The 24,449-nt window shown below is 40.1% G+C and overlaps 1 protein-coding gene and 1 long non-coding RNA gene across 4 annotated transcripts in view; one reads left to right on the top strand and one right to left on the bottom strand.

Annotated features, from left to right (window-relative positions):
* On the bottom strand, window positions 1–24,355 carry LOC109453627 (uncharacterized). Its single transcript, XR_002138339.3, has 2 exons — window positions 23,972–24,355; window positions 1–4,397 (listed from the first exon to the last, which is right to left on the bottom strand). It is a non-coding gene; the product is annotated as an uncharacterized LOC109453627 (long non-coding RNA).
* Window positions 1–24,449, top strand: part of PDE4D (phosphodiesterase 4D) — a 1,272,577-nt gene that overhangs the window by 5,887 nt on the left and 1,242,241 nt on the right. Inside the window, exon 2 of one of the 3 annotated variants that reach the window (XM_019743390.3) lies at window positions 2,549–2,627. The exons of 1 other annotated variant lie outside the window; for it this stretch is intronic. The gene's annotated coding sequence lies outside the window, so the exon portion shown is untranslated. Of the gene's footprint in view, window positions 1–2,548; window positions 2,628–24,329 lie in introns of those variants that run through there. One more of the 3 variants, XM_019743396.3, reaches the window with a different exon arrangement.

Below are 24,449 nucleotides of genomic sequence, written 5' to 3'. Positions count from 1 at the left end.
TAAAGAGCAAATTCATTATTTATTCAGCACGTCTGAATAAATATGCTTGGGGCAATCTTCCAGGTGCTGTACTGAACAAAGATAATAAAGACAAATCGCTGTCCTAAAGATGCAGAGACCATAATATAAAGCATGCAAATGACTGTAATGCAAGATAGAATTAAAGTGCCTTAAAGGAGATGCAAACGCACAACTAAAGCAAATCAGAGAATGGAACAATCACACATTGTGGGAGAATGAGGGAAGTCTTCATGGAGGAGGTGACTTGACCTGAACTTTGGAGGAGCCTTTGAGTATCAGAGATAATAATGAGCTGACAGAGTGGGAGGGCAGGGTGCCAGAGGGAACCATAGGAACTAGGAAGGCGGATCATTTTTGGAGAGCTGCGAGAAGTCTCTCTTAGGTGTGCTATGTAAGGTGAAGTGTACATATGTGGAGGAGAATGGACCAAGGCAAGTATAGAAAGTTGGGTTTTTCCCAGGCATCTTTGACTGTTCAGGCTCAGGGCCTTGCACTTGGTTCATCAACCTCTATAGTTTTCGAATATGAGAGTGACAAAATAGGTTATTCGGCAGCAGGAGGTAGGCTGGTTTTGAGGGGCAGGAGAATGAGGCAGTGAGAGGTGATTGCAGTTCAGGAACAAGGTAGGGAGCAAGTCAGCCACGGGGTGGCAGCAGAGATGAAAAGGAAGGGGCAGTGTGACAGCCTTGGGGAGAGATAATGACAAGGGAAATGCAAGAGGAAGAGCCAAAGGTGAAGATGCCATTAGCAGATGCATTTTGTAGTTACCACAACTTATTAAGAATTTCTATATAAACACCATCTCTTCATTAGGCTGTAAGCTCCTAGAGGACAGGGCCCATGTAATCTTCACCCAGCGAAATGAACATGGCAGATGCTTAGTAAGTGCTTGCTGGGAAGTAAATGCAAGTCAGGAGACTTGGCTTGGTAATGGCAGCTGGGGGATTGCTGTAAATGATATGTTTCTTCTGGGACATCCTGGAATTTGGAGATGTGGTCTATTCTTCTAATGCAGTTTCTAGAACTAGTTTACAGAATGAACTGGAGAACACTTACAAGGTGATGTATAAGTGAAGGCAAAATAAAGAGTAGAGAGATGGTATACTTGAGAAGAGAGAAAATGCAATAACTGCTCCTCTTAAGATGTCAGTAGAGGTGGGAGAGAAAATGCAGCACGACATCCATCAGAGGAGACTGGAGTCTGGAGTGAAGCCTGGATGGCTGGGGAAGAGTGGGGTGGACACGTGGGCTGCGTTAGCGAGTGAAAGCTGGAGCGAAAGCCTAAATGGGAGGTGACAGACAAAGAATTGAGTATGCAGGTGCTGGAGTCAGATTGCTGGAGTTCAAACACTGGTTCTCCTACTGAGTCATGATACGGTTTCAGTGATTTCACTTTCTCTTGCCTCAATTTCCTCTTCTGTAAGATGAGGATAATAATACCTGTGTACACATCGGTACAGCATCCAGAACAGAGGTTGGAATGTAGTTAGCACTCCATAAGCATGAATTACTCTCTTATTGGAACCTACCAGTACCACTTTGTATGTGTTACACCATTTAATCTTTAATCACTATGTGGGCAGGTGTTATTATCTTCTTTCCACAAATGAGGAAACAAGTGCAGAGAGGTTTCATAACTTGCTCAGATTCATGCAGCCACAGTGGTAAAGCTCACCTAGGATAGGCTCTTACCCAGGACATCTGACACCCAGGCTCAGGCACTTTCTATTATAACACCCTGCCTCAGCGAGGCAGCTATGGCAAGACTGCTTGTGAGCAATTTCGATTTGATCAATATTAGGGAGCTGTGGCAGCCCTTGTAACAGGGCAATAATGTGAACCATCAATATGCTGGGAAGATTCCTCTGTCAGTCTTGTGAAAGAGAGCCGGCAGGAAGACTGGGGTGCTAAGGAGCCATGAGCGATGGCTGAGGAAATGGCAAGGTGTGGCAAACCAGAGACAAGCGGTGATAGGAAAACTAGCTGAATTTGTGCTTGATGCAAATGAGATGCAGCTGATGGTCTATGACAGAAACGGACGGAAGAGGCACATACAGGGTGGAGCTTGGCATTTCAGCTTGACAGTTTCAAGCACAGGACTCTAAGAAAATATTGATACCGTGAATGGTAATGAGGAAGTTAGGAGGGAAGTCACTTTAGCACTCTCCCTTCAAGAAAAGTGCCTTTAGAGGAACTAGCTCAGAGAATAGTGTCTCAGCTTCAAAATGGGGCACTCGGTTATTTTTAGTGGCAGTTTGGTTCTGGGTAGCCTTTAATTTACTTCACTGTCAATCCCGCTCTGCTTTCCTGTTTCATTTAGAAAGGAGGCTGATGGATTGTTTCTTTCTTCCCTGGAGTAGTCTGTTTTCTGTACACAACTGACAAATCGACATGTGACCTCTTTTCAAAACTGAGGTTTATACCTTACCATAGTTCTCATCCATAACAAGTGCAGTGATTTGCTTTTGGGGAGTTAGGAAAATCAGTTCTGTTAACTTCCTGTTTTCTATTTTGGGCCTCTGAGCAGAACTTGCCATTCGAGTGGGACCAAGCAGAAAATACAAAGCTGGAATTTTCTCCTGAAGTTGATCTGCCAAGGGAATAAAGTAAGTTCATGGTCTGAGGTGTTTGTCTCACCCCATTCTCAAAGTTTGTCCTTCAGCTGCTGTTGTCTTTACACTACAGGGACTGAAGAATGTTGGTCTTTTTCTGCAGGTCAGACCTAGAGCTTTAGTGCAATGCTCCAGGCACTCAGGGGTTCAAAACATGCTGCTCAGTCTGAGCTCTTGTCCAATTTGGAGGTAACAGGGACTTCTCCTTTTGACAGTTCCTAAGAATATTATATTTTGAATTATCTTCTTCAGGTTTCTGGTCTGAACATTTTATTTTACCTGCTTGGGTGGAAGGGTGAGGGAGGCAAATCCTTTTAGTTTTTTTCTTCCCTCCCTGCTTTTCCTCTTTGTTTATAATTCAAAATTATGTTCACTTTCATTATCTCATTTGCTTTCTTCATAGCATCAAGTGAGGTGAATATTACAATCCCCATTTTACAGAAGGTGAAACTGAGGTTTCAGTGAACTTTAGTGATGAGGCCAGTCTCTGAGTTGATAATAACCCTGAGAATGAATCCTCACTCTTCTGTCTTCAGATCTTCCATGTTTTCTTTTTCCAAAATCCACATTGCTATTCTGGTGGAAGTTGCAGTGGACAGGGTGCTGACAGAAAGGGGAAGCAATAGTAGCTGGGCTGGGAAGCCTGATTAGATCTCATCCTCCGTAGAACTGTGGACACTGATTAATAAAATACCAAATGTTAAATGGATTGCCATGCAAGTCTTCAAGCATGTAGGGCTTTGGGTCTTTTTTTGAGTCACAGACATAGGATGATGTGACCAAGGGAGTCATTCATTCACTGCGTGCAAGGAGGAAAAGTATGAAAGTCAGGTGAGGGCCTCATGGTGGTTTACATCTTAGACTCTGTGGATTTTCTGTTGGCGGTTGAGCTGGGGGTGATAGCAAAAAGACACTTTCACATCCCCTGCTCCCCATATCTTGGCAAGGCAAACGGGGAATGGGGAATCAGTTGTGAGTTGGGGTTGATAAGGAGTATCAGGGCTTTTAAATCAAATCAATCCTAGAGGTAGGAAAATGGGATTGGAATTAGTGGCTGCTTAGAAGAAGCTGGCGAGGGAGCTCTGCTTCTTAGGAACCAGTGAGAATGAGGATGGGGGCAGCGAAGCGAGCAAGGCCTGTGGAAGTCTTGGCTGCCCGTCGTGCCTGGCACGTCTGTGGAATGCCTCCACTCTGCCAGGGCTCCAGGAGGGTCCCTTTGATTTTGGAGGAGTCCTCAGGATTATACATGTAGCCAAGTTGCCCCGATGACAGTTAACTCCTGTGTCAGGGCCTCAGGCTGGCAGTTATTTTCCTGATGGTCTGTGAACAGTACCCATGCCAGGAGGTCCTCTCTCTTCCTGAATCAAGCCCTCCCCTCCTCAGCCCCAGGGCAGAAGTGGCTGGCCCAGAGCCACTGCCCACGCTGCTGTGAGACCTGACTGTTCTCTTTATGGACTCACAAATGACAGGGAGTGCATGAGGGGAAATCAAATATTATGGCAAGGAGGGACTGGCAAACATGGGCACCACCAGCAGAAGTCTCTCGCTGCAGCAAGATACAGAGAGAGGAGGTTTTTGATTTGGGAAGGAATCTCAGAAGTCTCCGTCCTAGGGCAAAAGATTAAACAAAGAAAAAACACACTCAGGCTTGAACTTGGTTCATGTAGAGGGTGAATATTCCGTAGAACTGGTCACTGGTCGGCAGAAATGGGTTGGCAGAATCTTCCATGGAACTGGTCATTGGTCGGCAGGCACAGAGCGGGCCTGGAGATAGAAAACAAAGGAAGTGATAAAGGGCGTAGTCTTGCAATTGACCTGAGGCTGACGGCATAGCACAGTCCTCCAGAGAGGGCTTCTGTCTCTGCATATTGCACCCAAACAGCCAAGCAGTATGTTCTTAAGAAGCCTGTGACAGAATTTTGAAGACAGAATTCTGTTTGAAGACATGAGGGAATATCACCACTTAAAAGAGACTCACGGGAACTAACTTTTGAAAAGCAAAGACTCATTTTAGGGAGTAGCTACTCAACAGTTGGTGTGGAATCTCTGAATTTTCACACATTTGCTCAGAGTAAGATTCAGCATTTCACTCTTTCACTAGGAGGGTAAAGTTTTCCCCTGCATATATGGCATGCAAAGTTCTTCACTGAGCATGGTAATTAATTATTTCCCAGCTATTTTTACTTTTCATGGACTGAAAGTTAGGGGAAACCATTTCACATACCAGAATTTAAACAACTTGAAAATGTTTTTTTTTTTTTTTTTTTTAAGGAACTGTACTTTTTCAAGAAAATGCCTTTTCCAGCAGCACTTTTGGAGACAGTTACCAAAGGACAAACCTATCAACAGAGACACTCAGCCTCTAAGTCTGGCTTTTGAAAAGTGAACATTTATTTTTTTCTAAACACGACGCTGTGAACTCCGTCATGTACACTATGAAAATAATTGGTGTGTTAGTACGCCTTGTGCCAGATTTCATGCTTGTTGAAAGGTGATTGGATTCAAACCAGCATATTTAAAGGTCAACTGATTGTTCTTAAATGGTGCAGAATTTTAACTCTTTCATTGTCATGGATTTTCACCAAATGGCCATTTTAGGAAGGAGAGGCTACATACTGTGTTTTAACTTTCTGACCCTTTTCTCCTTAAATTTTAAAAAAGTTCCTAGGGTTTTCTTATGGATGAAAAGGGTCTGAGAAATGAGTTCTCAGCTGGCATTTGGAAATAGGTGGGAGCAGAGACTTAGTTCTTTTTCAACGACTAGATTTAGGTCAGGGCTCTAATGGGACAGTGCACATCACATAAGCAGTGTCTAAATGTCAGGCTGCAAGTTCTTCCTCTTTTTAATAAGTACTGCAAATTTGCTTGTGAGAGCTAGTAATAGCAAACTGTCTCCTTATCTTCCTAACTTGGAGTGATTTTTTTTTTAGTTCCTTGAAAAGCTTGGTGTAGGAACCACTGTGTAATCAATATTTGGCCCAGTTGTTTGACGTTTGCTTCCTTTCCAAAGTGGGTATTTCACTGGCTTTGAGATATGATGACTTTTTTTCCCCTCAGGGATTTTGGATGGGTATGTTAAGTGTTTTATTTTGTTGACCTTCAAAATACCTTTTGTCTAAACTAGCCTTTTTGCTGGGTTTCCCAAGATAATGTAGGAGACTGACCTGTCTCCAATAAGTAGGGTGCATTTTAGTCATCAGATGGTAAGGCTTCTTGCTTTGTGGTTTAGTGTCCTGGTGAGTCCCTAGAAACTTTTCAACATTTTGTTATGAAAATTCTTGTTTGGAAGTTACAAAAGCAGTGTCTTTCTTAAGAAAAAAACTCTGAGATTGATATTGGTGATTTCCACAAATGCCATACAAAAGTTGTCAGGTAAAGGCAGTTGGAATCCAAGCATCTACCTACCTTGACTGTGTATGAAATCTTGTAGTTCTAACTAATGGCAAACTAAAGATACCCTGAAAAATTATAGAGTCTCACTCTGTCAAGCAGATATTTGAATAGTCTCTTCTTTCTTCATAATTTACTCGTAGTTCTTTTCTTTCTATATTCTCCAGAATGTTTTAGCTGTGAGACTGCATGATAGTTGCTGAAAAACTCTATGCTTCATTTGCCTTATCTGCAAAACGGGGATAACATTGCCTACCTCAGTGTTACTGTGAAAATTAAATGAGTTAATTCATGTAAATGCTTGAAACAATGCCTGGTACAAAATATATCTCCTATGGGTTCTGTTTCTCTGGAGAATCCTAACTAATACAATAAGCATTTATTGAGTCTCTAACAAAGAGGTGTTCTGCCTTCTTGTTTCAGCTCTTATACTGTAAACACATGTCCTTCTCTTGGTATATTTAGTACTGCAATTTTTGCCTTTCTGAGCTTTTCCTTGGTGATTTCGCTGTGTAAAATGGCCCCCAAGTGTAGTGCTGAAGTGTTGCCTGGTGATCCTGAGTACAAGAAGGCTGAGATGTGCCTTAAGAACAAAACACATGTGTTAGATAAGCTTGGTTCAGGCATGAGTTACAGAGCTTTTAGCCATGAGTTCTATGTTAATGAATCGACAGTATATTAAGTAAAATGTCTTTAGACAGGGACACACATAAAACAAGATTATGTTTCATTTGGTTAATGAAAATATTGTGATCAGAGGCTTACAGGAACCTAACCCTGTATTTCCCCAGAAGCCAGGGTTCAGTAGTCACTAATTCAGTGTTCTCAGTGAGTTAGTAGAACATCACTACTGTGAATACTAAAACTCAACTGTGTAAATGTTTTGTTTAAGCTGAAAAGATTGCTAATGACTGTACATATTTAGACATTTTGTAGAATTATGGTCAACCCAAACGAAACAAAATTACTTTTATTTAATTTTGAAAGATATATTGTTGTTTAGTTTGGTTTATTTTAGCAGACATTTACTGGTGAATACGTTAAGCAAATCAGGCACACTTGAAGGAGCTCCCCCATCTACCATGGGAGGCCACGAGATAAGTGCAATCAACAGCAGTGACATTAATCTGTACTCATATTCCTGGAGCAGATGACGTAGAGACAGAAAAGGCCTTCGCTCTTCCTGAACACATCAAGGAATGCAGCTTAGGTACAGAAAATAACCATGGAATGTCCACAGAGCAGTTACTATCAACAACGTGTTAGTGAAGCTTAACATTCTCTTAGAGCTTCAGGGTTTTACAGATGGAAGGGATCTTAGGTGTCAGTGTGTGATAGGACGTAAGTATGATTACACAGAGTTAGAAGAAGAAACCAAGTCCCATGGCTCAAATTGAGCCTTTTCGCACTAAACCATGCATGCTCTTCACATATGTGTTTAAACTAAGTATTGGGGTTTAGGCTTACGCATGAGCTCATGTTCCAGAATTCTACTTAGGTCTGATGTTTAGAAGTCAGTTGGAGGTTGTTCAAAGATGAAATCCAAGAAGCTCATTGATTTCATCTGATTATCAAAGGAGCTCATAATTCTAAAAAGTATAAGTAGTCTGTGTATATTCAGAAGTTGACTTTGTAAATAAAAATAGTAAACTGGATAGTTTACTGTAGTGCCTTTGACATTGTGTTTTGCACCTTCATCAATTTAGTAGATGATTTTTTTGTTGTTGTTGTTGAGAAAATACTCATTGGCCAGGGTGTGGTAAAACAAACCTACCTGTACAGTCAGTGGCAGTATAAATCAGTAGAAAATTCCTAAAAAAGACCTTTGGCACCTTTTGAACCAGGTGCCATATTTACCCTTCATTAATCTATTCTAAGGAAGTAATTAGAAACTTGGACAAAAAATTATGTATGAAAATATTTACAGCATTATTGCTCAGAATAAACAAACTAAGAATTGAAGTGAATGTCTAAAAGTTGTTGTTTCAAAAATGATTTAACATAATGAAAAACTATCTATGGTAAGATACCAGGTGAAAAAAAAAATTACAACATACACAGTGTAATCATTAGTTGTATACATGTGACCAGAAGAATATATAAGTATGTTAGCAGAGGTTATCTCTTGGTAATGGGACTATAGGTGTTTCTTTTCCTTCTTTCTTTTTTTTTTTGTACTTTTTCAGATTCTTTAAATGACTACATGTTTTTAAAATCAGAAAAAATCTGTTAACATTTTGTACCACTTGAACTATGCTTTACCTAAGGGAACTCCTGTCCTTTCCTCGTAGTTTCTACATTTTAAAATGTCACATCGCTTGTTTTGGCTGAAAGTTAAAATGGAAACTCAGTTATATCACATTTGTTCAATTACAGTCCCCTTTTCTTCCCACGGTGTCATTTCAGCTTCAACCTTTGTACACAGCCCCCTTTCCCACTCTGGCCTCTTTCCTCTCCTTTTTGTTTTTGTTCTTTCACTGATCTCTCTTTTTTTCTTTTTTAATTTAACTTCTGTCTGCTTTTCTTTGGCAGCATTAGCCTTTTTCTCCTCTTATCTGTTGGGGCTACGATGTGCACTGTTCAGTTTCAGAGTCACCCCATCTCCCCCTTTTTTCCTTGTTTCTTCTGGTTTTTCATTTTGGAAGGCAGAAGAAGCATTTATGGAATTGTCTCTTCCAAACCTTAGAACCTTGGTAATACTTTGGTGTTAATTTAAAATTGTTATTCATTTGGGGATTTCACAAGGATTTCCCCACTATATCAGGAGCAAGTGTGTATGTGTGTGTACATGTATGTGTGAGAATACGTGCATGTGTGTGTGAATATATGTTTTGTTCTTCCATATCAGAAACAGCGTCATTTCCTCTACTCCACAGAAACAGGCACTTGAGTAACGCTGACAGCCTGTTGGCCTATCTCTGCTTAGAGACCTTTCAGGGCTTGACACCTGGGCTCAGACTGTATGCATAGGAAGGGGATGCCCTAATTCACTCTGGTACCAGCCAGCTGGTGTCCACACTTTGAAAGCTTTGATGAAGATGATGCAAATTGGGTTTGCTCTGTGGGCTCTCCAGCTGCTGCCAGGCTGTTTCCGAGCCAGGCAGGGTAACTTCCAGTCTCTCCCAAAGCCTGCCAATTAGCAAAGAGATACATATATTACACAAGATGGTGGAACTGGATTTACATATGTGGGAATGCAGGACTGAATTAAAATGATACCATGAGGAAGGAGCTAAAGACCAAATCAGGAGACTCTTTGAGTCAAAAATCAAGGCTAGGATTTATAGGATGAACATTTCTACGTATAAATTGGAATTCAAAGTAAATATTCATAAATGAAGTTCTGTTTATTTTATTTCTGTAAATCTAAAGTCTGGCTTTGAAATGGACTCCAGGGTAGACCTAGGACACTTGAAAATCTGCCTGATAAATCAAACTGATGATGAAAAGAACCAGGCAAATGTGACACTGGCTTGCAGTGTGCAAATGCCTATGGCTGTATTATAGAGTGTTTGGCTCAGTGTGTCCTAGTGGAGGAAGATGCACCTTGATATGCTTCCTGGGGTTGAGAGCTCTTCATTCTCCATTCAAAAGACTGAGCCGGGTAGGGAAAGGAATAGCCAATGAGACAACTGTTTTATCCCAGTGTTATTGTTTTTCAAATACAAAGTCAGAGGGTAAAAATGGAATTTTATTAAATTTATGTGATTGGAAACAAGCATGCAAATTGTATAAGGTTCCTGTTTTGCATGGAGGGTTATGAATAATGTTAGTGCTGTTTGTGGCCCTTGCCGTGATAGGCCTTTGGAAATCATTTGAAAAAGTTGACCTTTTTCTCTGCTTCCTCAGTCTCCCACCTTACAGCGCTTTCTCCTTTTTCCTCCTCCCCGTTATCAAACTCCTCCTTCACAAGAAATGCTAGCTTTAAGGGATGATCAAGCAAGCACATTTTTGTACAAATATTAGATTTATATTAATTCCATTTAGGCATTTGAATTTGACATTGTATCTTTTGGAACAAAATGAGTATTTCCTATAGCAGAGAGGTGATGCATTTTATGCTTTTGTGTGGGGAGGGCTGGTTTAACAAAGTGCTCTTGCTGGCAGCCCATGTTTCAAGCCCTATCTGGTATTGAGTACACAATTAGACAGACACTCTTGTGGTATTGGAGGTCTGGCTTCTTGTTTAAAAGCATCCCTCTGTTTTTCTTACCATGCTGATTTTTCATTTTAAAGTAAAAGTCACTGCATCAACTTTCATGTCCCATAAATTTGAAAAAGAAGGTGCAACCTGTTGGAAAAGATGGTGGAAACAATTACATTCCAGGCTTGGAGCTCATTGAAATTGATCAACTGTCTAACAGCTTCAGACTGAATTTAGATCATTTTGGTTTGGCGTCCCCATTTCAGTGTGGAGAAGGCTGTTTTGTAACTTGATCTTTTTTGCAGAGAGAACATAACTGAGGGACAATCTAAGAGCATTGTTAAGGGCTGGAATAAAGTCTCCAGGCTGCTGTGCGATACAACACACCTCAAACAGCAGATGCCACAGGACTTCTTTTTAAAAAACGTTGGCTTTTCCATGTCACGCTAAAAATAGATACTGAAAAAGACCGGAAAATTTGAAAGACCTAGAGAAGCAGGCTGTAGTTGTACAAAAGTAATACGCAAGACCGTGGAAGTAAAGCACACACATATACACACACACATGCACACACACCCACACACACATACACACACCAAAAAACTGTATAAAGTAAGACATATTAAGTAAGATATATTCTTGAGTTCCAAAGCAACTTTTGATAATATATTCAGAGCAGAAATAGGAAAGGGATCAGGAAACAGGATAGTCCCTAGGAGACTGCAAAGGGCTATAGAAAAGGATTTAATAACATTGGTGGGTCAGATAGAATGCCCTTGTTTCTCTAGACTTTATATGTCCTTCTTTTTCCTTTTGAAATTGACCTTCATAAAGCCTTACGTGGTCACCTCTATCTGGCTAACTCAAACTTGTTCCTCTGTTTGAACTCTAGTTATTTGCACATGTGATAGATGTCCCCTTGAGTTGCTTATTATGTGGCTTGTCACTCTGACTAGGCTCTAAGCTTACTAAGGTCAAGTGACATCTTTGTTATCTTTGGAATTTCCTCTATAGTTTTGGTACAATGATTGTGTCTGCAGGTGGTGTTTAATGAATGTTGCCTAATTCACTGGATACTTTCAGAGTTAAAAAAAATTGCTTAATATAAAGACGTTCAGCTTTGCTCCTATTAATATTTATGTGCAATATTCTGAAAAATCTGGAGAAGACCAGATAAGATAAAAGTCAGAGGAACAAATTATAGGCACAATAGTGAGAATGCAAAAGACATTTAATAACATCTTGACAAAAATAATAAAGATGATAGGAGTAATAATGATACAACTTTACATTTTTATAGCACTTGATTATTTTGAAAGCACTTTCATTCTATAAAGAACAAGGGATAAATGAAAGAGTATATAAAAATGAATACAAGGAATATTGAAGCAATCCAGAGAATAAAAAGCAAGAGGACAAAAGAAAGACAAAGAAAATAAAGCCAAGAATAAAGAAATGGAAAAAGAATTTACTCACAACTTGGAACAGTTGGCTAAATTACACACTGAGCAGGTTGTCAACTAAATATTTACAGCATTGGTGTTCTTTTAACAGGTAGCGTATTCTGCCTATAGATCATGACATGTTTTCACTTGTTTTCTATCAGGCAGTGGGGGAGGGAGTGTCCTGGGTTCTCTGAATCTCTTTCTCTACATTTTCGTTCACTGGGGTTTATACTGGTACTAGTATGGCTATCTGTACTCCAGATATTCTATCCATGTCATCAATAAGATATGGAGTTGTGTGTTCTACTCAACTTTAGTCGCTTATTTTAATGATTTCACAAAAGCTCACTGAGGCTTACTGCAGAGAACACCATCAATTTTTGTTCTTGTTCTAAGCTTCTGAAAATTTCCTAACTTTAGGAGGCAGATCTCAAATTATTGTCAATAATGCTGCATGTAGTAACTAATTAAAAAGCAGTTCCAAGAAGAAGACATCTCAACTATGTTCTAGAACTTAAAAAGTAAAGATAAGAAATTTCTGTTTGGCATGTATCAGAGGCCACACAAGGTCCTAAAATGGCCCTTATTTCTGCTTTGGAGGGATGAGCTACATATTTTAAATGACATTTAAACAAGGGGACCTCTACCAGCATTGCTGAGATGGCAAGCTTCTCTTACTTTTGGGTCTTTTTTTTGGCAGAAATTATATTTAGTAGTTGAAGGGCAGGTGACCCGCACCAAAATGTCAGGATTAGTGAATTTTTGAAAGCAGGTCGGAAGCAAGATACAATTGATAGTCAAGATAAAACTCATCAAATCCTTAGAAAGTTTTGCCTGGGTCAAAATGAGAAGAGAGGTTCTGCTGAATTAAGTCTGCTTCCTGTTGACGATACTAGCAAGGAGACAGAGTTTTGTTTTAATTGCCTTATTTGCTGCTGAAAGCATGGATCAACTGTTTTCAAGATTCATTGATCAACACCCCTATTTTGGCAATATCTCTACTTTTCACAGTTCAGATTTTGAAATAGAGCAGAGAACTCTTTCCTTGGGTGGGTTCGAAACCTGTGTTTTGGTCTTAGCTCTGGCCCTTATTGGCCGTAGTGACTGGTCAGATCGTTTAATGTCTTTTAGCCTCAGCTTCCTCACCTGTGAGAGAGGATAATTCTATCAGTCCTTCTTTATAATAATAAAAATTTCCATTTCTGAACGCTTGCCATGTGTCAGGTACTCTGCTGTGCCTTTGGCATATGCTATCTTTAAGTCTCTCATCCACTCTGCAAGGAAGGAATAATTACCATTCAGGTTTTACAGTTGAGAAAGCTGAGGTTCACATCCCTTCAGTAACCTGCCCAAGGTCAGATGGCTAACACGTGGTTAAGCCAGGGTACAAACCTTCTTATATATTTTCACAAAGCCCCTTCTCAGTCGTCCATGAGATTTTTGAGGTTTACTTAAAGTGATATTTGTGAAAGTATTTTGAAAATAGCAATGTTCCCTAGAAATGCATATTATTATCCTGATGAATATAAAGTAGTTAATGTGTATTTATTGAGTTCTTTGTAGGTGTTTAGTACTGAGTCAGATATTATTTTGGATAATCTATGGGATTAGGTTTTTTTTCTCAACATAGTATTTTGTAAGGGGAACCTTAAATATTTCTAAATGGTATCGTTTCCATCCTGGGAAGAAGGTATTTGTTTCTTTTGGATTCTTTTTGGGGGAAAAAGAAAAGAAGCAAATATGTTAATTAAATGGAATGAATGTTTCAAGAAACAAAAACTGATTGCATGTAGTCCAACCTTAGAGCCAGCAAATAAACACCCCAGGAACCATGAAAGTTGATAGGAAAACGTGAAAGGATACGAGAGAAATATACCATAGGGCTTAGCAAATTTCTGCTGAAAATTCACTTGTTCACAAATATTCTGGACCAATATAACTGCCCCCATCGGGTTCTTTGTTTAATTTTTGAGTCTTTAATGACCAAAAGGTTTGCTGAAATTTACTTGAAGAGTCTCTCCTGGATTTAGGAATATTAGACTTCCTGTGTGAAGATGGCTGGGAATCCACAGAACTCTCCTAAAATAAGCACTAAGTTTTGGAAAGAATTTTCTTTTGTGGGAAACATCCTATTCCCAAAGAGAGCACAAGCATGAGATCACTTTTTTTTTCCAGGGAGGAAGCTGAGGGGAGTCAGTTGGTCCAGCAGCCCCGAATGAACCTTCAAGACAGGTTAACATTCGAGACAGACTCCATCATTCTTTTGCCTTGGTCTTTTGGAAGAACTGCTCAAAGTCACGATAAAAGTTCAGGACATTCTGTAGAAGAATCAGCTGAGTACACAAATGAGCTATTCCTTATTATTTTCTCTGTTTCCTTATGTATCAAGAGCAGATAAAAAGACCTACCTTAGAAGGCAGTTGTGAGGATTAAAGAGCATAACGCATGTGTGTCTCTTGGCACAAAACAATCATCACTACTGAATCCTATGCCATTTTCCCAAGTCTGCTTATCCAATTGTTCTTCAAGTCTCAGTGTGACTTATTTATTCTGTTAGACCACATAATATCTAAAGAGTTAAGAAAAGTGCTTTTGAATTGAGAAAAGATGGAGGAGGCTGCCCTTCTAGGCCTCACCGAGGATGTGTGTGGGGTGGAATATAGCCTCTATTTAGGTTTGGTAAGAGCTTCATGATGGGACAGGCATAACTACTGTAGAGAAGTTGCTAATGCTACTGCATACAGGGCTGGCTACTTGTCTGGTCACCTCAGTGGAATGAATATGGGGCCACAGACCCATGCATTTTTCCACAGGTGAGATGGGATCGAGCAGCCCATGTCCAGTTCTCTTGTCTGAGATTTTGGTTACATTCAGGGCTCTTTTGGGATATATAACTCAATAAATATATCTGGGAGGACAGAACCACTACATGACCACGCTTGTTTTTTTTTTACCTCAGGGTCTAGAATCTGAACAGACAGGAATGAACAAACTAAGCTAAATACACACGTGATATTTGTAAGAAAAACAACAACTGGCTACCACAAAAGCTGCACATCAGCCCTGGTTTGGTCCTCTGCTTTCTGGAGTAGAGGAACAAGAGGGCAGCCTCACACTGTCCCTGTAGCCCTCTGGCCACAGCCAGTCAGAATGCTGCCCGATCCTAGCAGCCAAGATGCTGGTCAGGCGTGTGGTTCAGGCTCCCTGTGTCGAGGTTCCTGGGCCAGGCGTGAGGGTGCTTTGCCATAGAGCCTTCCAACATAATTCGGGTGCTGTGGGAGGCAGAATGAGTGTTTTAAGCTCTGGGGATTCAACGTGGGGCTCTGCTTTACTTCAGGTCATTGTTGTCTAGTGGAACCAGCTCTGCTCATGGAGTCTAGGGATTATCATTTATCAGTTGATTTCAGCCAAGTCACTTGATGTCTGTGGGTCTCAGTTTCCTTGGAGTGAGAACATCTCTAACCTGTGTCTCAGCACAAACAATCTATGAGTCTGTGGTCTGTCTCTGCCAGGGACACAGAACTGTGTGTGTGCGTGTGTGTACATGTGCATGCGTGTGTGTGTCCGTCCATCCATCCATCCATCCTCATGTCCTCCCTCTATTCTAGCCCCCGGTTCTGGGGATGTTCCTTCAAACTGTCCTTGGCGCCTCTTCAGTTATCCACATTTCTCTGTGCAGAAGAACAGATTAAGTTTGAATGGATCATTGTTTCTTATAAGAAAAACAACTGCTGATAAAGTCAGGGGATGATGATCTATTTATGAAACAGACAACCAAGGAGAAGTTTATGGCTTTCTGTTCTTTAGACTTAACTAGTTTTTCTCCTTGGAAAATGTTTTATGGAACTTGAATAATCACCCTGGCAATATGTTGCCAAAGTTTTCTTGGCTAGAGATCAAAGTCTCCAATACATCAGCACAATGAGAAAGCAGAAAGAGGCAGGAGGAAGTTATCTGCAATGAATTCTGGAGTCAGGCTCCAATAGAAAAGTAGAAAAAGGATAGGGATAATTAATTTCTGGAAGAATTGCAAATGGCCAGTACGTAGGAAAGGATGTCTAATTTCCCTAATGATGAAAGAAATGCAAATAAAAATAATAATGCTATCATTTCCCACTATCATTTTGAAAGAAATGTAAATGGTTGGTTAAACCTGGTGTGTCTATGAGTGTGAAGAAATGGGTACAGTCATGTAGCTACCTGATACAACCTTTCGGAGGGCAGTTGGTGATATGTTCTGGAATGTAAAATGTACAGTCGCTGCAATTTTCAGTCTTGGACTTACCCTAAGGAAATAATTACGTAAATGTAGAAATATGTTTGCAACATTCAATATGTTTATATGGAAAACTAGAAATAACTTCAATGTGTATTACTGGGGCACTGGCATAGTCAATTATGGTAAATGCCTTCCAGACAATCCTGTGTAGTCAATGAAAATGACGATGTAGAGCTTTACATATGATCGGAAAAATATTTAGTAATACAAAACAGATTATGAAACAAAATGATCACATTTCTGTAAAATTACATTAATAGAAATATGGGAGTTTTTTCATTTAAATCTTCACATAGAGGTTTGAGGCTACTTTTATTTCTTATTTAACTTCCAGCTCAGCCAATTATCAACTCTGTATTGTATCCTTAGGAAAACTTATTTAACCTCGCTTACTCTTGGTAAAAATGGGGCTAATGATATCAACCTTTTACCTTTTAGAGGTCACTGAGGGAATCAAGCAATAAACACATGTCAAGCACCTGGGATGGAGTAAGAAAATACTTTGATTTTTATCATTCACAGTTTCTGTTTTCCTTTCATTATATGAGTATAAACAGCTGTGTTCCTATGCCCAGGCTTCAAAGCGAGAAAGCTAAGTGGGCTTTGAATAGCTTCCATTGATTTAAATGCAGAAATATTATTTTCCTAAGGGTGCAGTCTGTCAGTAAAAGGCCATATTGAGTCATTGTTTTCTGAAGCCAGGAGAGGAGATTGAATGACTGATGCTGTTGGAGAGCCTAAAATAATATTTCATTCTTGTCATCCGTACACAGTTTAAGACCAAGTGATTTTGGATAGATCTACAGTTTCCCTCTTTGTTTGGAAGAACAAAGCTTTTGTTATTTATGCTTTTGAACAACAGAGCTTTGTCTTATACTCAGGAGCATTCAAATTAAACAGGAGGTTTCCTGGAGGGCTGTCCTATTTATCGTGAGGAGTGATCCCAAGTGGTAAGTAGACACAGTTAGCTCCAGCCACCTGTGGAGGGTCCACATCATCAGCAGAGGAAAATGGCCAAGACTCACAGAAGCACAGCAGCCAATAAGATTTGGGACTGACTTCTCTATGTTGTGTTAACATTGGTGAACGAATCCATTTAAAAACTCCCTAATTAGTCGGTGCCTGCTTTGCCCTGTAAAACAAATAACCTTGTATTACTTTTGGTGTCTGAGTTGGAAAAATGAAAATGCCAGTATTTTGAGTGTTTTTACTTTGGAAATTTGTTGTCCATACACAATTATTTCAAATACTCCTATGTTATGTTTTCAGAGCTAATGGGGGTTGGTAATCCGGCCTAAGGGTTTTCATCAAAGGCTCACAGATCATTAGAAAGACAGAAATTAGGTTGTCTCTGTCCTGTATCCCTCTTGTTATTTCTCTCTCCTTGCACTAAACCAGCTCCTGGCTTGCTACCACCCTGCCACACTCATGTGCCATTTGCACTTAGCAAAAGGTCAAGTCTAGGTAGAGTATATGAAGTTGAGTCTGTACTGATTCTTAATAATTATAGCTAGTAAGTTTGGAGCACTTGAAATATGCCAGGCTTTCTGTTAAGTGCTTTGCATGCATTGTCTCGATGCTTCTCAAGGAGTAACCCATGGATAACTGGATTTAAAAGTATCAGGGATGCCAGTGAAAAGTGAAGTTTCCTAGGCTCCATTATAGGCCTACAGCATCAGCATCTTGTCGTGGGAGTCAAGGGTCTGCCATTTTAACAAGCACCTTCAGTAATCCTGATGCACGTGAACTTCAAGAGCCACTGCATTATTTTATATTGTACATGGGACTCAACTGCAATCTTCTTTCCTTCCACTCCTCTGATTTCTGTGCTTAAATTCTTATGGTGAAAAGAAGAAAAAAAAATCCTATGGACTGTGAGACATGGAGCAATGTATGCCTTTCTTTTAGCTGCTGGTGATTACAAATGTTTCTCCATAGCCAAATTGCTTTTGAGGCACCAAGTATTTTCCTCTACTGTAGTAGGGTTAAATAATTGAGAAATCTCTTCTTGTTTGCTGGTGGCTGTGCTCTGGATATAGAGAGAAAAGACTTAGGGACTATAGACGGTGGACTGATATGAGTGGTTGGTTGTACTAGTTGTGCCCTGCCCAACTCTATGTGGTGGCCTTGCATGGCGGAGTGAAAACTTAGCATTCTTCTTGGCCGAGGGCTGTGTATGGAGGGCTGGCCCACCCCTGAGTGGAGAAGGTGGCTGATGTGCTGGTGGTTCCCATGGCCCAGAAAGCCCTGCCTGACTTCTGCATGCTTTTGTTGTCATGCTGCAAGGGGGTTCAGTTGTTTACTGTGGTTATTTCTCTGGTTCCTAACTTTATTTCTAGGAAGTCCCCATTAAAATGAAGTGCCCATAAAAAAGAATGAAATCTTACCATTTGCAACAGCAGGGATAGACCTACAGGGTATTATGCTAAGTGAAATAAGTCAGACAGAGAAAGACAAATACCTTATGATTGCACATATATGTGGAATGTAAAAAAAACAATGACCACAAAATAAATGACCAAACAAAACAGAAACAGACTTATAGATACAGAGAACAAACTGATGGTTGCCAGATGGAAGGGAGGTTGGGGGGCTGGGTGAAAAAGGTGAAGGGATTAAGAAGTACAAATTGATAGTTATGAAATAGTCATGGGGATGTAAAGTACAACATAGGGAATATAGTTGATAATAATGTAATAACTATGTATAGTACCAGGAGGATACTAGATTTATTGGGGGCCACTTCTTAAGTTATATAAATGTCTAACCACTATCTATATACCTGAAACTAATATAATATTGAATGTTAACTGTAATTGAAAGGAATAAAAATTAAAAAAAAATAAGATGAAGTGCTACTTGGAAGGTAACAGAAACATTTAATCATATTGGCACAGACTGGTTTAATCTGGCTGCTTGAGGGATGGAACCACGCGTTGGGAGGGGAGTACAGGCCCCTTTGTGGGAAGCTGGGGAGCATAGGTAAACTATTTTTTGGTGGGGGGAGGGAGGCAGAGCTGAAGTGGGAAGGGGCTAAAGACAAACTGGAACTGTGTCACAATTCTGAAGGTCACCTTCCAGCATACTGTTTCCTAAAATTCTCTGTCCCATCCCATCCCATCCTCCTCCTCTTTGGTGAATGTCAGTGCCGAGTGACTGTCTCTTCAGTCACAGGACTGGACCGCGGTGATGCTGCAGGTGGCAAGGTCTCAGTGGCACAGATGGTTCAGGAGAGAGACTTCATGTCCGACTCTGTACCTGAACCAACATAGGGAGAAATGGAAGCTTCCCCCTGAATCTGAGCCCTCCTTCCCTTTCCATTCCTCTGCCAGGAGCAGGATAATTAGAACAATGAGACTTAGCTCATTTGACTCCTTGCCAGCCTCCATGCAAAGCTTTTACATTTGCAATAATTTCTAGCAACTTCCTTGCATTTCTTTATCAACTTGTTGAGAAAGACCAGAGATGAGTCTTTAGCTAGTGAAGAGTCTGTCCAAAGGACTATTAAGCCTTAATATTTTATTTCATTTGGGATCTTGCAGAAAGAGCCCCAAATTTCATTTTTAAAGCATTTTTTGCTAAACTGAAAATGTTTCCCACTTTTGCAATGGTTTTTTTTGGTCCATTAGAGCTCATTTATGTGGTACGTGGTACTGATTCATTAATTTACCACCTTCCATGGAGAAGAGGTGTGTAGGAAGGGGTTCTCTGTGAAGGAGAAAATTTTCCTTGGTCTTAATGGTGGGTGTTGGGGAAGAGCGTGCAGATGAAGGGGCACATCTACAGAAGTACGACTGTGTGGGGCAGCATGGGTTCCTCAGGAACTATAAGCAGTTAGATATAGCTGGTGGGAGTTTGTGTGGCTGGAGGGAGATAAGGGGCAAGACCATTCATGAGTGAATGAATGAATGAATGAATGAATGAGTATAGAAGTCCATAGTCCTTCCCCTAGGGCGGCTGTTCCCTCACCAACCCAACTGTTCTCTTCTGTCCCTTCTCAGTAGCAGGTTGAAGTCTCAGTTAATATTCTGTCTGAGAAATCAATTCCGCAGGGAGAACAGGAGATAATTAATTTCAGTATTCTCTCATATTTTAGCTGAGAAGTCACCATGAATTCTAGACATGGTTCATATAGTTGGATAATCAGCACAGCTGCTCATGATACGTAACTCTCTTTTTTTCTGCTTGAATCTTTTTTAGTTAGGGCACCATGACTGAAGATTAATGGCTTTCATTACTTTTTTGCCTTCGTGCAGGAATCTTTAAACGAGTCTGAACTTTGTACCAACTATCACATGAATCTTGTCTACTACAGTTACCCCCTCCTGTGTCATGTCTTAGGTGAGAGTCCTTCTGTGACACACAGGGTAGGGCAGGGTTAAAAGTGCCAAGTGATAACCAGGCAGAAAACTGACCATTCACAGTGACTGACATACCTCCTTGAGCGGATAGCTCAGAGGCATTAAGACAAAATCTTACTCATAAATATTACCTGAAATGAGATATGTGGTATGAGCAGATATATTTCACTGTATCTGGCTGTTCAGTAATTCATCTCCATTTGGGGTATTGTGTAATTTATTGAAATCAGCTTGATGATGATGACAGTTTTCTCTTAATGAATATTCACCAAAGAATAGGCTCAGTTCTGAGCATGCATTGCCCATTTACTCTTCACACCAGATAGTTATTGTGTGTCGCACTATTTTACAGGTGAGGAAACTGAGGGCATACTGCTATTAAGTAGCTTGCCCAAGTCCCACCGTTAAGGGTCGGAGCTGGGATTTGAACCCACGCAGTCTACACAGAGTCTATGCTCTTAACCTCCATGTTATAATGCATACATACTACTTGAAGCAAAGAGGTTGTTTAGTCTCAAATATTAGGAACGCACCCTCCATGGTTTTTCTTACTAAGTGTAAGTCATTGCCCGATTTTGTCTATGTTATGTGTATGTTGTATGGCTTTTGAGAAACTTTGACAGGGTAAGGTCATAGAAAACCTGATTCAGCTGTCATCACCTAGAATAGTGTTGAATATATGTAAATGCAAAAAGTTGTAGGTTTATGTTAATTTTGAGTATAATATGTTTTAGAATCTTGTCAAATACATTATTAGTATGTTTTTATACATTCATGTTCTTAGGAGAGACTGAATTAAAAACAACAACAGAAACCACTAACTCAAAATTCCCTCCGTGGGCCAAGAGGAAAACTGAATTTGAGGTCTGTGTGCCCAGATAAAGTGTTTTGCTCTCTGAACAAAGAACATTAGCTTAATCCTTGCAATGACCATAGACTCTCATCTCTAGCACCCATCCCTTCTTATTTAAATGAAAAGAAAATTATTTTCTTGGTTAAAGTGAGGCAGGCCTTCTCCTTCTCACTGACATTTTTCTCTTTCGGTTTATACCGTATGATGCTGGCTCCAAGTGTCAGCGTTTGAACTGTCAGCGGTTCCCTACCAGCGAACGGGTCCTGAGGTCCTGGGCTCCATTAGGCAGAGTCCAGCACTGTGGAAATAATGGGGCTATTTATCCCAGTCACCTGGAATGGAGTTAATCCCCTGCCAATCTTTGACACACTAACAAGGTAGGTCTGAACCTTTCTTATAGTTTTCCCAGGAGCAACTCCTTTGGCTATATAAACTGCAGGGCCAGACAAATGAGCGTATGGGCCTACAAATCATTCTTGGCCCAGGGTTAGGGACTCTTTTCAGTCGGCTGTAGCTGTTCTGATACTTGAGATTTGCTGACACTTCTTGGTTCAGAAAAAGGTTTCCATTCCTGAGTACTTTTCTTTTACAGGGATCATCTTAATTTTTGTCTGTGAGACTGAGATCAAGGAAGTGAGTAAGAACTGAGTTCAGCTGTTTGAGTCCCTCTTTTATACCATGAGCTTCTTAGACGGGGCCTGATGTGATTGACAAAAAATATAAATTGATGGTGATGACAGGAGGTAGTATCTCTAGCTAGAATCTGCTAACACAAGCCCTGCTGAACTGACCATGATGTCTGCTATAAGCAGACTCTAATACATTGCACTAACAATTTTAGGCAAAAGGTTATAATATGGTATGTATGTTTTTTAGTTTCCTCCTCTGTTGCATTATTTGTAGTAGGGTATTGAAAACAAATGTAAACAGCAGAATTGGCTCACATTGGATCACATTGAGACATTACTTCCTTTGTTTCAGTGTGACAGCTCCAGGAACAAAATATCCAAGTCCCTCCCAAATTGCCAAAGGGCAGTAACATGTCTTCGGGTATCACGATTATTATGATTATAGGAAGAGAAGGCAGTGCTGGTCTTTTAGGAAGCTCTTACCATGAATGTGTTTTGAGGTAAACAGTACCTACTCACTGATGAACAGCTTGAAGTTGAGTCAAATAAAACCTTTAGTGTTTGTAAGAATCAAGGAGCCAGAGATAAGTCTGTAACTTAGCTACATGCTAACACAGAGAATGTGGACAAGCCATGAAAGCTTCTAACTCAAAGACGTTGGATGGTTATTGACCATTGTCTTGCGTGGTGAGATGGTTGTCTTCAAAGTTGTTGGAGATACAGTCTCCCTATGGAAAATTTCTGGACAATAATACATGTGAAATGACGTAAATGCCTTACTTTAGAGTATTCTTGGCCTTGTCTGTTGAAAATGGAGATGTGAGCATGGGTGTTCAAGGGGATTTTAACGGAATTTTATTAAGGAAAGGAGAACAGGGAGCTCTGTGTGTTGAGGATTGTGACAATATTACCGTAAGGGTTCACTTTCCATTTCAGACTAGATTATCCATGTTATCTTTGAGTAAAGGGAACAACAATTTTAACACCCTGGCTTCCTCAGAAGTTTCAGTTCTCACATAGTCACCGTAGGCAAGAGCACTGTCAAATAAACAAAGATTTAATTAAATGAAAAAAAAGTTAAACAGAGCAGAAATATTCTTCCCTGGCTAGTCACACATTGGACAATTCAAAGAACAAATCTTTGGGGAATTGCTGATGGATTACTTTCTCTGTTCCTTGTGTACTGCTCTGTTTTCCTTCTTGGTGTCAAATCTCAAGCTGAATTCAGTCAATTATGTATGGCAAACAAAAAGTGCATAAATGTCTCTTCTGTTACTGTTGTTTATATTTCATCACTAAACAAAGCAAGTTTCCCTTCCAGCTTCTTCCTTTGGCAGCATATAAAACTGACATGATTTAAATATTGTGAAGGTTCTATTGTCACTTTGAAAGCATAGTGATTGATTTAGTTATTTAAAAGTTTATTACTAAGATTTTGTGTTGTTGCTAATGTTACACTTGCTTTTAAAATTTGTTGAAGAAACATACTGTTTGCTGAGGATTTGACAGGATTTGTTACCGTGTAAAGCACAAGTATCTAAGGGTATGGTGTTGGGGTTACGTGTATGTCAATTCCATTTGGGTTTGTTTGCTTCTATTTTATCACCTCTTTTGACTTAAAAATGTTTTCCATAGATTCTTTAATAACTACAAACTTGGAAGTATGGTATAACAACTCGTTGGTATAACTAACACTTCAAAATGTAACGGGAAACATAAAAAATATTGCCAAGAAAACAAGAAGAAAACTGGACCACAGGGGCTCTGTCAACTTTCTTACGTCATTGTCTCCCTCGACAATCCCACATAGTACATTCTTACATAGCCTAGGTGCCAAGGACCGGAGGAGCTGGACAACAACCCGTCTTCCCAATTCACTTTCTTTTAAGATATGAAAAGCATTTAATCGTGCTCATAAGCACCTTTTCCCTCCTGCCTGCCTCCTGCCTTTATTCTGGTTTCTGTGGGTGCTTGAAAAAGCTGCTCGTCTGAAAAGGTAGCTCTAAAACTGTTCTGTAAAATGATCTCTTTTCCTCCACAAATGATCATTTTCGTTTCAAGTTTATTCCAGGTACATTAAACCTCCCTCTACTCGTACTTAATAGCAAATGATCCTACAAAAGATTAGAGTGGAAAAAGGTAAAATAAAATTAAAGCATAGGAAGTTGCCCAAGAGACTTAATGCATATAATTTGGCTCAGCATTACTCCTACTAAAAATAAAAAGATCAAAATTACCTCAGGTTTTTGCTGCTGTCCTTGCCCTTTGGTTTCCAGGGGTAACTTGGTCCTTTAATGCCGGCACGGTTGGGATTGCCAAGCCAGAAAAGATCTTGCTCCACGTATAGCTGCGTTTTCCCAGGTCATCTGTCCTTTCCTCAGACAATGAAGCTGTGAATTTTCTCTGGCCTTGGGAGGGAAAGTGAGTCCAGATAAGCAGATTATTGTGTGGACTATCTCATCTTTGTTGTTCTAGTGCAGCCCTTTCAGCTTTCCAGAGCCAGTTAGACTTGTTATGAGGAGCTAAATGATTGGCTGGATCTGAGGCTCAGTTTCATAAATTATAGCCCAGTGTACGAGAAGCATGAGTCCTATAGTTGCCGTAGTCCAGAGCCCTGCCAGTTCCTGCTTTAACGCATATGTAGTCGTAATTGAGTTCTAACACGGCCTTGGATGTTTCTGTCCTAAATAGCTGACATTGCATCTTCAAGACTGT

The sequence above is a fragment of the Rhinolophus sinicus genome, chromosome 3 (assembly GCF_057876585.1).
Source record: "Rhinolophus sinicus isolate RSI-liver-muscle chromosome 3, RSI-T2T, whole genome shotgun sequence".
Lineage (NCBI taxonomy): Eukaryota > Metazoa > Chordata > Mammalia > Chiroptera > Rhinolophidae > Rhinolophus > Rhinolophus sinicus.
Note: the sequence above shows the minus strand (reverse complement) of the source record. Positions and strands in the feature narration are given on the sequence as shown.